The sequence below is a fragment of the Oryctolagus cuniculus genome, chromosome 10, assembly GCF_051225735.1.
Source record: "Oryctolagus cuniculus isolate XC-2025 breed Fujian yellow rabbit chromosome 10, ASM5122573v1, whole genome shotgun sequence".
NCBI lineage: Eukaryota > Metazoa > Chordata > Mammalia > Lagomorpha > Leporidae > Oryctolagus > Oryctolagus cuniculus.
Genome location: NC_142876.1, coordinates 113123596 through 113139383, shown reverse-complemented (window position 1 = coordinate 113139383; position 15788 = coordinate 113123596). Strand labels below are relative to the sequence as shown.

The 15788-nt window shown below is 47.6% G+C and overlaps 1 long non-coding RNA gene across 1 annotated transcript in view; it reads right to left on the bottom strand.

Moving 5' to 3' along the window:
* LOC138844135 (uncharacterized) overlaps positions 1–15713 on the bottom strand; it is a 31294-nt gene extending 15581 nt beyond the window's left edge. The window contains exon 1 of the long non-coding RNA XR_011379643.2: positions 13425–15713. This is a non-coding gene — a long non-coding RNA (uncharacterized LOC138844135). The remainder of the gene's footprint in view (positions 1–13424) is intronic.
* Positions 15714–15788: the final 75 nt, after the last annotated feature.

Here is a 15788-nt window from a genome sequence, read left to right as displayed (position 1 = left end):
GGTTTAACCACAGGATTTATGAGAGAGCTCTCTTTAGAAAAATAGAATATAGCAAATCAGATCATCAAGACACCTAGAAATGCTGGGTAAAATGGAAATGTCTTTTAAAGGACTTTCAATAAAATAAATCCTCAGAGCCAAAAATGAATAATAAGTGGAAGCCAGAAAGCTAAGTGGATGTTGATGCCTTTGGGTGTCATGAGGCAGTTTAGCATAGCAATCACACAGGACAGGATTTGAGTCTTCGGGCTTGCAAGAGGTGGAAAATTAGATATGAGATCTAAACAAGAAGGCCAGACCCAGGACTGTGCCCTGAGTAACAGCAGGGATTAGAAAAAAGGAGCAAAGGAAAGCATCAAAGAAGCTTACAGGACATTTCCTGGTACTTAAGTGGAAAATAAGTCTCTAGTAATTGATGTGAGCCAATCGTCATGATAGTTTGGAGTTCAAATGTGAGCAATACCCAACCAAGAAAGTAATATAAAATATACACTTCCAAATATACCTGCAGCAGTTGTTTGCAATTTAACAGTTTTAAAACCTGAGTTATTTTAAGCTCAGCTTTTTAGCAAGTGCTATGGTTCCAATGGGCTATGGCTCCTGAATCCATATAGTTCGTTAACTTCCAAAGTCCTAAGTTGATGGTACTGAGAGGGGAGAAATTAATCCAGTTATGGTGTTGAGAAAGTGAGGCCTACTGGGAAGTCCTTAGAACATGGAGGGTGTGCCCTTGGAAGTTCTGGGAGGGTTGGTTATAAAAGGCTGAGTTGGGCCCACTCTCTCTCTACCTCCTGGCTTGCTCTGTGTTCCTTCTGCACACGCTCCACTACTGCCAGCCTCTAACCTCACCAGATGGCTGAACCAATGGGGCCTACCCTAGTGGGATAGTGAACCTCAAAACCGTGAACCAAAATAAACTTTCTTCCTTCACACATAGCTTATCTTGGGCATTTTGTTATAGTGAGGAAAATGTGACTAGTCCAGCAAGTAAACTCTGAGACAGGATATAAAGCAGAAAACTTATCAGGGAGCATTACTGGGATTAACGTCATTAGAGAGGAAGAAAGCAGTTTTAGCAGTGGGAGTAGTTAGCTGTGTTGAGTCACAGCAAAGACTTCAGACGCAGTCAGACTTGGATGGCCTTTCAAAATTGCCCAAACTTGAAGTGAAAGGCCTGCCCTTTCCACCCCCTGCAAAAGCCCAGCACACTAAGGGAAACATGGCCCTGGGTGAGATAGCTCACCCAGGCACCGAGCGAGAAGGGGGCCCTGGCAAAGGTTTTGAATTGAAGAGACAGAGCTCAGAATCCAAAGGGACTGAGGCAGAATAGCTCACAACTTGGAATCCTGGAAGGGTGAAACCTTCACAGAGAATTCTGTGTGTGTGTGATGGGTCCCCTAGGATATTCAGCTGAGTACCAATTGGCATATGTACATGAGGAAATGCACCCAAGGTCAGAGAGAGAGTAGATGGAAGATTCCCTCTCTCTCTCTCTCCCTCTCTCTTTCTCTCTCTCTCTTCCCCTCTCTCTCTCTCTCTCCCTCTCCCCATCACTCTCTGTGTAACTCTGACTTGCAAATAAATAAATTAAAAAACAGTAACTGCAGAACATGCATGGAATTAAAATAGAATTTATAACAGATATTTGCAAATCCTCATGTATTTGAGGACTAAATAAACTGAGTTAATGGTGAAATTCAAAAGCCTTCCTTTACAAGCCGATGCCTTCCCTTCTCCTCCTTCCCCTCCCCCCTTCTTTTTCTTTATTTACCCGCACTCTCGAGACCCTCCAAGTCCAGCATTCTGTAGAAGTGGTGAAAGCAGGCATCTTCCTCATCCTCATGATCTTAGGGGGCACATAGTCCTCCACTATTGAATATCATGCTAGCTAGAAAATTTTTATGGATTTTTTTTTATCAAATGGAGGATCTCTTATTCCAAATTCATTGTGTTTCTAAATTCCTAAATCAGGGGAGAATGTTGAGGTTTTTTAAAAAGATGCATTTAATTCTTTTTTTAAAAAAGATTTATTTTATTTATTTGAAAGACAGAGTTACAGAGAGAGGTAGAGATAGAGAAGTCTTCCACCCGCTGCTTCACTCCCCAGATGGCCACAATGACCGGAGCTGTGCCAATCGAAGCCAGGAGCCAGGAGCCTCCTCCAGGTCTCCCATGCAGGCGCAGGGGCCCAAGGACTTGGGCCATCTTTTATTGCTATCCCAGGCCATAGCAGAGACTGGATCAGAAGAGGAGCAGCCAGGACTAGAACCAACGCCCATATGGAATGCCGGTGCTTCAGGCCAGGGCTTTAACCCGCTTCGCCATAGCGCCAGCCCCTATTTAATTCTTTGAAAGAGAATTACAGAGAGGCAGAAGAAGGGAGAAAGAGATTTTCCATCTGCTGGTTCACTTCCCAGATGGCTGCAGTGCCTGGAGCTGGTGGGCCAATCAGAAGCCAGGAGCTTCTTCCGGGTCTCCCATGTGGGTGCAAGGGCCCAAGAACTTGGGCCATCTCCCACTGCTTCCCCAGGTGCATTAGCTGGGAGCTGGATTGGAAGTGGAGCAGCTGGGACTCTAACTGGCGCCCTTAGGAATGCTGGCACTGCAGGAGTGGTTTTACCTGCTATACCACAGTGCCGGCCCCGAGAATGTTGAATTTTATCAAAACCTTATTCTAGGCGCCAGCATTGTGGTGTAATGGGTTAAGTTGCCACTTATAACACCATCATCTTTTGATCCAGTTCCCTATTAATGAGCCTGGGAAAGCAGAAGGAGATGGCCTGAGTGCTGGGACCCCTGCATCCTGGTTTCTGCCTGGCCCAGCCCTGGCTGCTGTGGCCAGGTGAGGCATGACCAGCAGACTCTGTCTTTTAAATAAAATTTAAAATGTCTAAAAACAATCTTATTCTACATCTATTGCAATGGTTATGAGTTTTTGTTTCTAGTTTGTTAATATGGTGAATCATGCAGTTCAATTTTCAAGTACAAAGCCAAACCTGCATCCTCTGAAGAAACTCCACTTGGTCATGACATGTTCTCTTTTTAAATATATTTTTGGACTTTATTTGCTGCAACCTCAGGATTTTTACATCTACGTTTATGAGGGCTACTGGTCTGTACTTTATTGTAATGTCTGGCTTGGGGATCAGGGTGTTGCCAGCATCATAGAACAAGTTGGGAATAATGTCCTCGCGTTCAATCTTCTGCGAGAGTTGATCTGTAGCGTTAGAATTATTTCTTCCTTAACTATTTGGCAAAATTCACCAGTGAAGCCAAGTGGGCTTAGAGTTTTCTTTATGGGAGGTGTTTAAACTACAAACTTATTTTACAGGATTATTCAGGTTATTTATTTCCTCTAAAGTGAACTTTGATAGTCTGTCTTTCAGGGAACTGGCCGTTTTCTCTGTCAAAGTTATTGGCACAATGTTATTTATAAGACCACCCTATTTCCCCCTTCTTTGGCATAGATGCACAGTGAAGCCACCTCTTTTTATCCTGATATTGACATTTCATGTGTTTTCTCCTTTTTTTCCCTGCTCAGTCTTGCTAGAGGCTTATCAATTTTACTGATTTTTCTAAAATACATTTTTGGCTTCTTTGATTCTACTTTTCTGTTTTGTATTTTAGAGATTCTATTCTGATCTTCATTAATCCACTTTTTGCTTATTTTGGTTTTGTTAATTTCTTTTTTTTAACTTTTATTTAATAAATATAAATTTCCAAAGTACAGCTTTTGGATTACAGTGGCCTTTTCCCTCCCATAACTTCCCTGCCACCTGCAACCCTCCCATCTTCTGCTCCCTCTCCCATTCCTTTCACATCAAGAATTATTTTCAATTATCTTTACCTACAGAAGATCAATTTAGTATATATTAAGTAAAGATTTCAACAGTTTGCACTCACACAGAAACACAAAGTATAAAGTATTATTTGAGTACTAGTTATACCATTGATTCACATAGTACAACACATTAAGGACAGAGATCCTACATGGGGAGAAAGTACACAGTGACTCCTATTGTTGATTTGGTTTTGTTAATTTCTTAAACTTTCCTCTTTTCTTTCTTTGTTTTCCTCTCTCTCTCTCTTTTTAAATATTTATTTATTTATTTGAAAGGCATAGTTACAGAGAGATAGAAGAGACAGAGATTTTCCATCTGCTAGTTCACTCCCTGAATGGCTACAACACACAAGGCTGGGCCAGGCTAAAGCCAGGAGCCAGGAGCCAGGAACCAGGAGCTTCTTGCAGTTCTGCCATGTGGGTCCAGGGGCCCAAAGACTTGGGCCATCCTCCGCTGCTTTCCCAGGCCATAGCAGAGAGCTGGATTGGAAGTGGAGCAGTGGAGACTTGAATTGGTGCCCGCGTGGGATTCTGGCTCTGCAAGCCGTAGCTTAACCATCTGTGCCAAAATGGTGGCCCCAAACTTTCTTCTTTTCTAACATGGGCATTTAGTGCTGTAATTTCCAACTATTGTTTTAACAATTTTCCATAATTTTCCATGTTTTCATTTTGAGTCAGTTCAAAACACTAATAGGCACTTTTTTTTTTTTTTTTTTTTTGGTAAAGATTCATTTATTTATTTGAAAGTCAGAGTTACACAAAGAGAGAAGGAGAGACAGGTCTTCTATCTGCTGGTTCAGTCTCCAGATGGCTGCAACAGCCAGAGCTGCACCAATCCAAAGCCAGGAGCCAGGAGCCAGGAGCTTCTTCCGGGTCTTCCATGCAGGTAAAGGGGCCAGAGGACTTGAACCATCTTCTACTGCTTTTCCAGTCCAGAACAGAGAGCAGGACTGGAAGTGGAGCAGCCGGGATTCAAACTGGAGCCCATATGGAATGCCAGCACTGCAGGTGGCAGCTTTACCCGGTAAAAGCCACAGCGCCGGTACATGTTAAACTTTCTTTTTTTTTTTTTTTTTTTTTTTTTTTTTGACAGGCAGAGTGGACAGTGAGAGAGACAGAGAGAAAGGTCCTCCCTTTTGCCGTTGGTTCACCCTCCAACGGCCGCCACTGCTGGCACGCTGCGGCCGGCGCACCGCGCTGATCCGAAGGCAGGACCCAGCAGCTTCTCCCGGTCTCCCATGGGGTGCAGGGCCCAGGCACTTGGGCCATCCTCCACTGCACTCCCGGGCCACAGCAGAGAGCTGGCCTGGAAGAGGGGCAACTGGGACAGAATCCGGCGCCCCGACCGGAACTGGAACCCGGTGTGCTGGCACCGCAAGGCGGAGGATTAGCCTACCGAGCACTTAGGTTTACTATTTGTTATGGACTAATTTATATATACTGTGAGATACAGGGCAAAGATATAGTTTTGGCCTAGGGACATTCAATTATTTGAATAAAATTTATTGGAAAAACTATCATTTATACACTGAGTGCCTTTGAACATTTGTCAAAAATCAGTTCTCCATATATGTTTCTGGATCTATTTCTGGATTCTCTATTCTCTTCCACTGATCTATTTTTCCCTATCATTTTACCCAAAACACATGGTCTTGTTACTCTAGTTTTATGCAAGTCCTGGAGTCTTGGTTCTTTAATTTGTTTTCGATATTCAAAGTTCTTCACATTTGATAGAGACAAATTTTCAATTTCTACAAGACACACAGAGACAAATGTTGGGATTTTTAATGATATGAGTTGAATCTATAGCTCAATTTGTGGAGCATGAACAAATTCATCGTCTTGCTTACTCTAACCCATAAGCAAGATAGATTTCCATTTATTTAGTTATTTTTTTAATTTCATCACTATTTTGTAGTTTTTAATATGCAGGATTTTTAATTTTTATCATATTAATTCCTAAGTATGTCCTAGTCAGTGCTATTATAAATGATACAATTATTTAAATTTTCATTTTGGATTGTTTATTATTATTATAAAAAAAGAAAAAAACTTGATTTTATTATAGGAAAAAAACCTGATTCTTTTTCATTTTTTAAAGATTTATTTATTTATTTGAAGGGCAGAGTTACAGAGGGCAGAAGCAGAGAGAGAGGTCTTACATCCACTGGTTCACTCCCAAGTTGGCCAAGGGCCATCTTCTACTGCCTTCCCAGGACATCAGCAAAGAGCTGGATCAGAAGCAGAACAGCTGGGATTCAAACTAGCGCCCATATGGGATGTCGGCACCGCAGGCCACAGTGCCAGCCCCCCAGAGTGTTTTCTTAGCGCCTTTCCTGAAGACCAGCTGACTGCAGTAGCCTGGGTTTACTTCCAGGCTCTCTGTTAAGCGACTTTTCCATCTTCTGCTATTTTCTTGGTGCTTGTTAGTGTCTCTTTCAGTTTGAAGAACTCCCTTTTGCAGGTCCTGGGGGAGAACTTTTGTTTGGGAATGTCTTTATCTCCCTTGCATATATAAACTACAGCCTTGCTGGGTACAGTATTCTTTTTTATATTTTGACAGGCAGAGTGGACAGTGAGAGAGAGATACAGAGAGAAAGGTCTTCCTTTGCCGTTGGTTCACCCTCCAATGGCCACTGCGGCCGGCGCACAGCGCTGATCCGAAGGCAGAACCCAGGTACTTATCCTGGTCTCCCATGGGGTGCAGGGCCCAAGCACTTGGGCCATCCTCCACTGCACTCCTGGGCCACAGCAGAGAGCTGGCCTGGAAGAGGGGCAACTGGGACAGAATCCGGCGCCCCGACCAGGACTAGAACCCGGTGTGCCAGTGCCGCAAGGCAGAGAATTAGCCTAGTGAACCGCGGCACTGGCGGGTACAGTATTCTTGGTTGACAGGTTTTATCCCTTCAGTGCTGGGAAAGTCTCATCCCGGTCCCTCCTGACCTGTAAGCTTCCTGCTGGGAAGTCTGAGACCTGCAAACTGAGACACCTTTATGTTTCACCTGTTTCTTTTCTCTTGCAGCTTGGAGAATCTCCTCTTGAACGTTAGAAAGCTTGACTATAATGTCTTTGGGTAGAATTGGTTGCGTTGAAACCTAACTGGTGGGGGACTGGTGCTGTGGCGCAGTGGGTTAGTCCTCCACCTGCAGTGCTGGCATCCCATATGGGCACCGGTTCATATCCCAGCTGCTTCTCTTCCAATCCAGCGTTCTGCTATGGCCTGAGAAAGCAGAAGATGACCCAAGTGGGAGACCGCGTGGGAGACCCAGAGGCAGATCCTGGCTCCTGGCTTCGGATTGGGTCAGTTCTGGCCGTTGTGGCCATTCGGGGAGTGAACCAATGGATGGAAGACCTTTCTCTCTATGTCTCCCTCTCACTGTCTGTAGCTCTACCTCTCAAACAAATAAATAAAATCTTAAAAAAAAAAAAAAGAAAGAAATCTAACTGGTGACCTCTGACCTTCCCATACCTGGCTGTTTGCATCTTTCTCTCGGTTTGGGAGGTTTTCTGTTATCCCCTGAATATTCTTTCTACCCCTTTGGCCCTCTCAAGTCCCTCTTTGTTATGGGTTGAGTAGGATTTGTCTCCCCAAAACTCAAGCAAGATGTTTAAAAAACTCTGATGTCTCAATGTTAACTGTTGATGGATTAAAGGTGCAACTTGAACCGGCGCTGTGGCATAGCAGGTAAAGCCGCCACCTGCAGCACTGGCATCCCACATGGGTGCCGGTTTGGGTCAAGTCCTGGCTGCTCCACTTCTGATTGAGTTTCCTGAGAAAGCAGCAGAAGATGGCCCAAGTGCTTGAACCCCTGCACCCATGTGGGAGACCCAGAAGAAGCTCCTGGCTTCAACCTAGCCCAGTCCTGACCATTGTAACCATCTGGGGAGTGAACCAGTGGATGGAAGATCTTTCTCTCTCTCTCTCTCTCTCTCCCTCCCTCCCCCTCCCCCCCACCTATACCTTTCCTTCTCTGTAACGCTTTCAAATAAATAATTTTTTCTTTAAAAATGATAGAGACTTGATCTAATAGTTCTAGGTAGGACCTGGGGCTGGTGGGAGTGTTTAGGTCATTGAGGACATGGTTCCCACAAACATGATCATTATGTGAATCCGAGTTTTGCCTAACTTCTCCCTCTGTCTCCCTCTGTATCTTTCTGTCTCTGTCTCTCTCTCTCTCTCTCTCTCTCCTTCCTAGTTCATCATGTGATCATACCTCTGCACCTGTCATGACCAGCCTCCACAGATGTCAGACCATGGGCCACCTGATCCTGAACTGAAAGCAGAAATAAACGTTTTCTTTCCCAAGCAGCTCCTCTTGTGTGTTAGTTACAGTAGTGAAAAACCAAATAATGCACTCCTGAACCCAAATAGCTTGGACATTTCCTCTTTTAGTGTTGCATTGAGATTCTTGTAAATCTTCTTCATTCCTCCTTATTCTTTGGTTTCTTTCTTTTCCCTCTGCCTGAGCATTTTCAAATTGCCTGTCCTGGAGCTCACTAATTCTTCCCTTTGACCTATTCTTCTGTTGATGCCTTTTATCACATTTTAATCTTTCCATAAAGTACTTAAAATTGTTTATTTATTTGAAAGGCAGAGCCACAGAGAGAGAGAGGGAGAGACAGAGGGGAAAAAAAAAAAAAGAGGGAGAGATCTTCCATCCTCTGGTTCACTCCCCAGATGGCTGCAACAGCTAGCTCTGGGCCAGGACAAAGCCGGGAGTCAGGCTCCCCATGCTGGTCTCCCACATAGGTGGCAGGGGCGTAAGTGCTTGGCCATCTTCTGCTGCTTTCTTGGATGCAGAACATTATGGGATGCCAGTGTCACAAGCAGTGGCTTAACCCACTGTGCCACAACACCAGCCACTGCTTAATGTGCTTTTCAACTCAAGGATTCTTTTCTGATTTTTAAAAAATTACTTCCATTTATCTGTTTTGTTTCTCTGTTAGAGTAATGGAGAGTTCCTCTGGGTTTTCCTGAACCTCACTGAATTTTCATAAAACACAATTTTAAATTCTGCACCCAAGAATTTGCACATGTCAGTTGCTGTCTAATTGTTCCTCAGGCTTATTTTGTTCGTCAGGTGAACTCATGGCCCCCCAAAAGTTCCTGATGCTTGTTGGTGCATGGCATCATGTGTGCACTGAAGGATGAGGAGTTTTTTCCATTTTTTAATGTGGCTTCATTTGCACCTGCTTTCCAGAGAGTCCAAGCAGTCTACTTATTTTCTTTGAGCCTCTATACTATTTTGGTTATTGCCCTAAGTGAAGGTTGGCCTTAAATCAACTGTTAGTGTGTTGTTGCCATTTCACCACTAGAGGGCGCCCGGACCCCACATTTGTCCCAGGTCCAAGGGCTGAGGAGAGAGGACTTTGTACTTCATCTGGGGCTGAGTTCCACTATGGCAGGCCAGGCACTAAGCTCAAAGGAAAAATCCGAGTTGAATTTACCACCCTATTTCCCAGTGGCTGGTGTCTTGCTTCACCGTCCGCCAGAGGGTGGGGTGGAGCCCCTTGGCCACTTGGCTAAGGGGGCTCCAAAGGCTCAGGCCAGAGGTACTGGCTGGGGCCAGGGGCGGGAGGCCCTGATGGTGCTGAACTTCACGGTGGCATACCCAGACCTGGGATTCAGATCTAAGGTCTTAGATCTGGGTTTCAGATCTAAAGTGTGTTTTTGTTTTTTTTTTTTTTAATATTTATTTGTTTATTTGAAGGGCAGAGTTACAGAGAGGCCAATGCAGAGAGAAAGAGAGAGAGAGAGAGAGGTCTTCCATCTGCTGATTCACTCTCCAAATGGCCACAACAGCCGGAGCTGAGCTGATCCAAAGCCAGGAGTCAGGAGCTTTTTCCCGGTCTCCCTCGAAGGTGCAAGGGCCCAATAATTTGGACCATCTTCTGCTGCTTTCCCAGGCCACAGCAGAGAGCTGGATCGGAAGTGGAGCAGCTGGGACTCAAACTGGTGCCCATATGGGATGCTGGCTAGGATCTTAAATCCTTCTCGGTTTCTCAGATCCGTGGCATGGAGCTGTACTGTTAGGAGCTGGGTGCTATGGCAACCATTTGCTTCCTGCCATTTCAAACTGTCTTTTCTTAGTATGACACTTGGCACAGTGGTCTCTCACCTGGCTTCCTCAGCTCTTGTGAAGGTGGCTTGTGCGTGGATACCTGCTCAACTGATGTCTCTGGGAAGACGATCACTGGAGTATCTCACTCATCCACCATCTTGCCCCCCACTCAGTCGCATTTTAACTGAGTTACAAAAAAAACCGGTAGAGTGGGGTTTTAAATATATTTTTTTGAGAGGCAAAGAGACAGAGAGCAGGAGGGAGGAAGAAGGAAGGGAGGAAGAGACAGCACGCCTGTCCACTAATTCACTCCCCAGATGCCCACAACAGGTTCCACCAAGGCCTGAGTTCTGCAGTGAGGAGCTAGAGAGTCAATCCAGGTCTCCCATGCCAGTGGAAGGGACTCAACTATTTGAGCCATCAGCATTGCAGGATCTGCATTAGCAGGAGCTACAGCTAAGGGGTGGGACGCAGGGCTCCTATCGGCATCTTAGCCACTAATAACCCCTAGAGTGGGGTTGATATCTATAGAAACATAACCTTTCCATTCAGAAAGACATTTCAGGCTTTTGTAAGGCAAGTTGTTTTTTTTTTAGATTTTTTTTAAATTTTTGATATTTACTTATTTATGTATTTGAAAGGCAGAGTTACAGAGAGACAAGGAGAGACAGAGAGATCTTCCATCCACTGGTTCACCCCCCAAATGACCACAACAGCTGGGGCTGAGCCAGGCAGGAGCCAGGAGCTTCTTCTGGGTCTCCCACATGGGTGGCAGGGGCTCAGGCACTTGGGCCATCTTCTACTGCCTTCCCAGGCCATTAGCAGGGCCATTCTTATATTTCAGAATCTACCCACGGGTGCTCTGAGACCCAGAAGGTGCTGTTTCCTGGTTCTCCTGCTACGTGGGTCGGTGGAGCTTCTCAGTCTCCTTTCTTGGGTCCTCCTCTCCCTCTTTTTTTCAGCACTTACATGACTGATGCACTTCGGTATTTGTTTTCTCTCTACTTGCATTAGAGCCAAGCTCCCTGAGAACAGGGGCTTTGCCTCTTCACCTGGGTCCCTGGAGCCTAGAGCCACGCGGCTGGCACACAGCAAGTACTCAGCTAACAGCTGCTGAGTGGAGGAATGAACAGAAGCTGGGATTGGTGAAAGCCAGGAGAACACACAGAAATAAACAGACTCATGCGCAGCAAACATTCAGCCACCACCTGGTGGGAGTGTGAATCCAGCTTTGTTCTAGGTCCTGGGTATACATAAGGGCCATTCACACATGACCTTTGCCCTCTTGGAGCCTGGTTCCAGTTTTAGCCATGTACAGAGGTGTCCACTGCGGAAGTCCAAACCCAAGAGATTGAGGGATCCACTGAAGACCAGCCTTCCGTTTTCTCTGACGTATACCTGTCTACCCAGAGTGATGGACAACTGCAGTAACCACCTCTTCAGGGAGAGCGGGCGCCCCTCTCCCCCACTTCCCCATGACCTTGCAGCTTCCAGTTGATCGCTGTGTCATACCAGCAGTTCATCTCTGGGGCAAGAGATAACAACCACAGTAGGCAGACTGACAAGGGAGTGATGTGTAAGCCATGTTCTTAGTGAGAACTGCCCTAAGCTGAGATTCGGACTTGCCAGCCTGGTAAGACTACCCCCTGTGAAAATCAGCTGAAACACACGTGAGAGCCAAGGTCGGGGAGGAGCTTCTACCTGCAGCTCCAGCATCCTATGGGGTCTGGTTGGAGCAGTGGGCGCTCCACTTCCGACCCAGCGCCCTGCTCTGTGTCTGAGAAAGCAAAGCATGCGATGGCCCAAGGACTCGGGCCCCCGCACCGCGTAGGAGCCTCAGAGGAAGCTCCTGGCTTCTGGCTTCAGCCTGGTCCAGCCCTGGTGTTGCTGCTGTAGGAGTTGGAGTCTTCTGTCCTCTGGCTGCTTGCTTGCCTGCTATGCTCCCCTGGAATTTATGACCTGGGATTTATGGCCCGATGATGCTTCCCGCCAGTGCCTCCCCGTGCCATCTCCTTTGCGTGGCCTTCCCGCCACATAACATATATAGTCTTTACGTTTAAATGAACCAATGAACATGTTAGTTCCCAATACCTTGCCATATAGAGAATAAGAAGGTAACCTACTTAGGAGATGACCTGCACCCTTGAAAGTGTGAGGCTATAAAAACCTCTCTTATGCAAACGAGAGGGCCTTTTGCCTGTGCACTGCTAAATGGCTATGTGCGGGTAGGAGGTCCCAGCCGGCTGGTAACAAATAAACCTCTGCTTTTGCATCCGCGAGTGTGCCTGGTGCATTGATTGGGCAATTCGGACACAGCACTGCCATTTGGGGGAGTGAACCAGTAGATGGAAGATCTTAAAACAGAAACCCAGAGAGGAAGCAACAAGCTTGCCGAGGCCCTGGGTCCGGTCCTTGGGGCGCGCATCCTCCCCACCTGAAAGGCATCAGCCCCCGCCGCCCAGCACGAGGACCACCACCCCGGGATCTCTGTGCTCGCCTGCGTCCGCGGGCAAAGCAGGAGACCATAGAGCTGCGGCTTCCTAGAGAGCCGGGGGTGCGGGGTGGGGGGCGCGGCGAGGCGCCGCCGGAAGTCGCAGGATGTGCGGCTCGGCCATTCTTTGGGGTCTGGCGCGTTCGGTCCCGGGGTCATCTCCCAGTGGCCTGGCGCCGAGGCGGCGGTACCCAAAGGTGGAGCTGCGGCTGGAGCCCCCGGTGAGCGGGGTGGGCCCGGGGGCGGGTGGGCTGCGCCGAGGGCGGCCGGGGGCGCGGGCCTGAGCTCGCTCGCCCGGGGCCGCCCCTTGCCCGGCAGCCGGGGACAGCTGGCCGCCGCGGCCCGCGCTGGGGAGGCCTGGGGACAGCTCCCTGCGCGCGTGGGGGACTGGGCAGTGTCCGTGGCCTCGCCGCCGGGACTTGCCGGGAGCAGCGGCCCTCCGAGCGCGGGGCACCGCGATCTTTTAAGGGCCGGACTGGCTGTCGTCTTTTAATTTTGTAATACGATAGCCTTCAGAAAGCGAAGCCGCCACTCCCCCGTTGCGTCAGGGAACACGTCCGGACACTGAGTACTAAAACATCAACTCAGAGTGAGTGCGCTCCTTTGCAAAATAATAATGATGATGATGCCATTGCCAGCCCGTCGCTGTACAGTTAACTAGCCTTCAGCCTTTGCAGCTTGCCGGATTAAAGCTGTGTCGTGGACCAGCCCTAGAACCGCCGCTCTTTGGGTTTTTCTGCCCCTCCTTGGAGTTATTTTGGACCCTGGGAAGTGGAATCCCCGCACCCCGAATTCGCTTCCCAGCCTAAGGAGCTGGGAGGCCCGGAGTGGATCCCGGAGCTCGTTTGACCCTGCTCTCTGTAACTTCTGCCTCACAGACGTTTTCTGAGAAGCGAGCAGAAAGTGTGTTCAAGGGTTTATTGTTTTTAGCTGCCAAGTGTAGAGTTCTGACCATTGACTGCAGAAAAATACTTAAAATCCTCCCCCCCCCCGCCCCCCAAAAAAAAAAAAAGATGACTGACTGACTTACCTGAAAGGCAGGGTGAGAGGTTTTTCGTCCACAGGTTCACTTTCCAAATGCAGCAACAGCCAGGGGTGGGCTGCGCCAAAGCTGGGAGCCTGGAACCTGGCTGGGGTCTCCCTTGTGGGTGGCAGGGCCCAGGTCTCCGACGGCCCTCTGCTGCTCACAGGTGCGCTGGTAGTGAGCCGGAGCAGAAGCAGAGTAGCCATGATCCTAACTGAGGCACTTGGATTGGGATGTAGGTGTCCCGAGCGTTGGCTTAACCCATTCCACACAACACCTACCCCTTACAATCCTCTTTAAAAATTCCTCCCCGTCATCTCCAGATTCTCTCATTTGTCTTACCCTGCTACTACTTCATTTAGCACTTACTTTGCTTTAGAATGTTGCAAAACCTGACTGGCTTCCCAGAACCTAGTCCTCCTCCCTCCCCACAGCATGCCTCCCTTAGAGAATCCTGACCCCATGGAAGACTGTTGATGCTCACAGTGGGAAAGAAGCCATAAAATAAAAGATTGGGTGGCAGATATGGCTGAGAGCACAGTGTCTTCACATGAGTAAGAGTCCCCGGAGCACATGACACACAGAACACATTGCAGCTCCCGTTGGAAGTAAACTGTTCATTTTCCTGGAAATCAGCAAGACCCCATCCCTGAGCGGAAACTCAGGCAACACCCACGTGTGGGTTTTCTAGTTTTACAAATTTTCTACTTTGTAAACAAAAAAAAAAAAAAAAAAAAGATTGTTTCTAAAGAGTTGGTTTGAAGAAAGCAAACTCCCAAAGTTCTGTATAATAAAACCTTATTCAAATTTATGCGAATATTTTGATGAACAAAATGAGCAATTTTCAGAGAACATTAAAAGTATGTACAGGTGCTGGCACTGTGGCATAGCGAGTAAAGCCGCCGCCTGCAGTGCCGACATCCCATATGGGTGCCAGATTGAGTCCTGGCTGCTCCACTTCCGATCCAGCTCTCTGCTATGGCCTGGGAAAGCAGTGGAGGATGGCCCTAGTCCTTGGGCCCCTGCACCCATGTGGGAGATCCACAAGAAGCTCCTGGCTCCTGGCTTCGGATCAGTGCCGCTCCGGCCATTGAGGCCAACTGGGGAGTGAACCAGCAGATGGAAGACCTCTCTCTCTCTCTGGCTCTCCTCTCTCTGTGTAACTCTGATTTTCAAATAAATAAATCTTTAAAAAAAAAAAAAAAAAAGTATGTACAGCAAAGCTGCGCAGAACTCAGTTCATTCCTTCTTTGTTGTGACTTGATCTCATGGATTCAGGATTAAGACCGTGATTACTTGTTGACTCTTACCGAAGTTTGGAAAGAGTGCTAATCACAGGAGGATAAGACTGAAGGTTGAGAGGCCAGCGCTGTGGCGTAGTGGGTGAAGCCGCCACCTGCAGTGCCGGCATCCCATATGGGCACCGGTTTGCGTCCTGGCTGCTCGGGAAGGTGGTTGCAGCCATCTGGAATTAAACCAGTGGATGGAAGACACCCCCCCCCCGCCTCTGCCTCTTTGTAACTGCCTTTCAAAAAAAATAAATACATTTTTTAAAAAGTCTAAAGGGTGAGTCTGGGTACCAGGCAGTGTTCAAACACTTGAAATGCATTTGGACATCCAGTTCTCAAAAACAACTCCATGAGGTAGGAACTATTATTATCCCTATTTTACAGGTTAGGGAACCATGGCTCAGAAGTGAGGTAACTTGTTCAGACTGCAGGAGCAGCCAGGATGCCCACAGTCAGAGGGCAGGGAAAGAGAAGAGATGCTATGGATAAGGCATTTCATGCTTTTTTTTTTTTAAGGTTTACTTATTTATTTGAAAGTCAGAGTTACACTGAGAAGATGCAGAGAGAAAGGTCTTCCATCCACTGGTTCACTCCCCAGATGGCTGCAATGGCTGGAGCTGCGCCATTCCAAAGCCAGGGGTCAGGAGCTTCCTGCACCATGTAGGTGCAGGGGCCCAAGAACTTGGGCCATCTGCTGCTGCTTTCCCAGGCCATAACAGAGAGCTGGATAGCAAGTGGAGCATCTGGGTATCGAGCCAGCACCCATATGGGATGCCAGCACTGCAGGCGGTGGCTTTACCCGCTATGCCACAGTGCCGGCCCATTTCATGCTCTTGATTGCAGCAATAGCTGTGTCCCCAGGGCCTCGTCCAGGGGGCCTCTGTCCGAAGAAGCTCTCCAGAGCCTAGACTGGAACCTTGCATTCTCGGGGTTCTCTTGCTTGCCGGGAGCTGACTGGGGTCTGGAAAGCTTGCTGGTTTCTCTGGGTTAACTTTAGCACTGATTTTTTGAGGTCTCGTAGATGATGAGCTCCAGGTGCTGAGGAAGAAGTCAAACAAGGATTCAGGGGACCCGAAGGTTT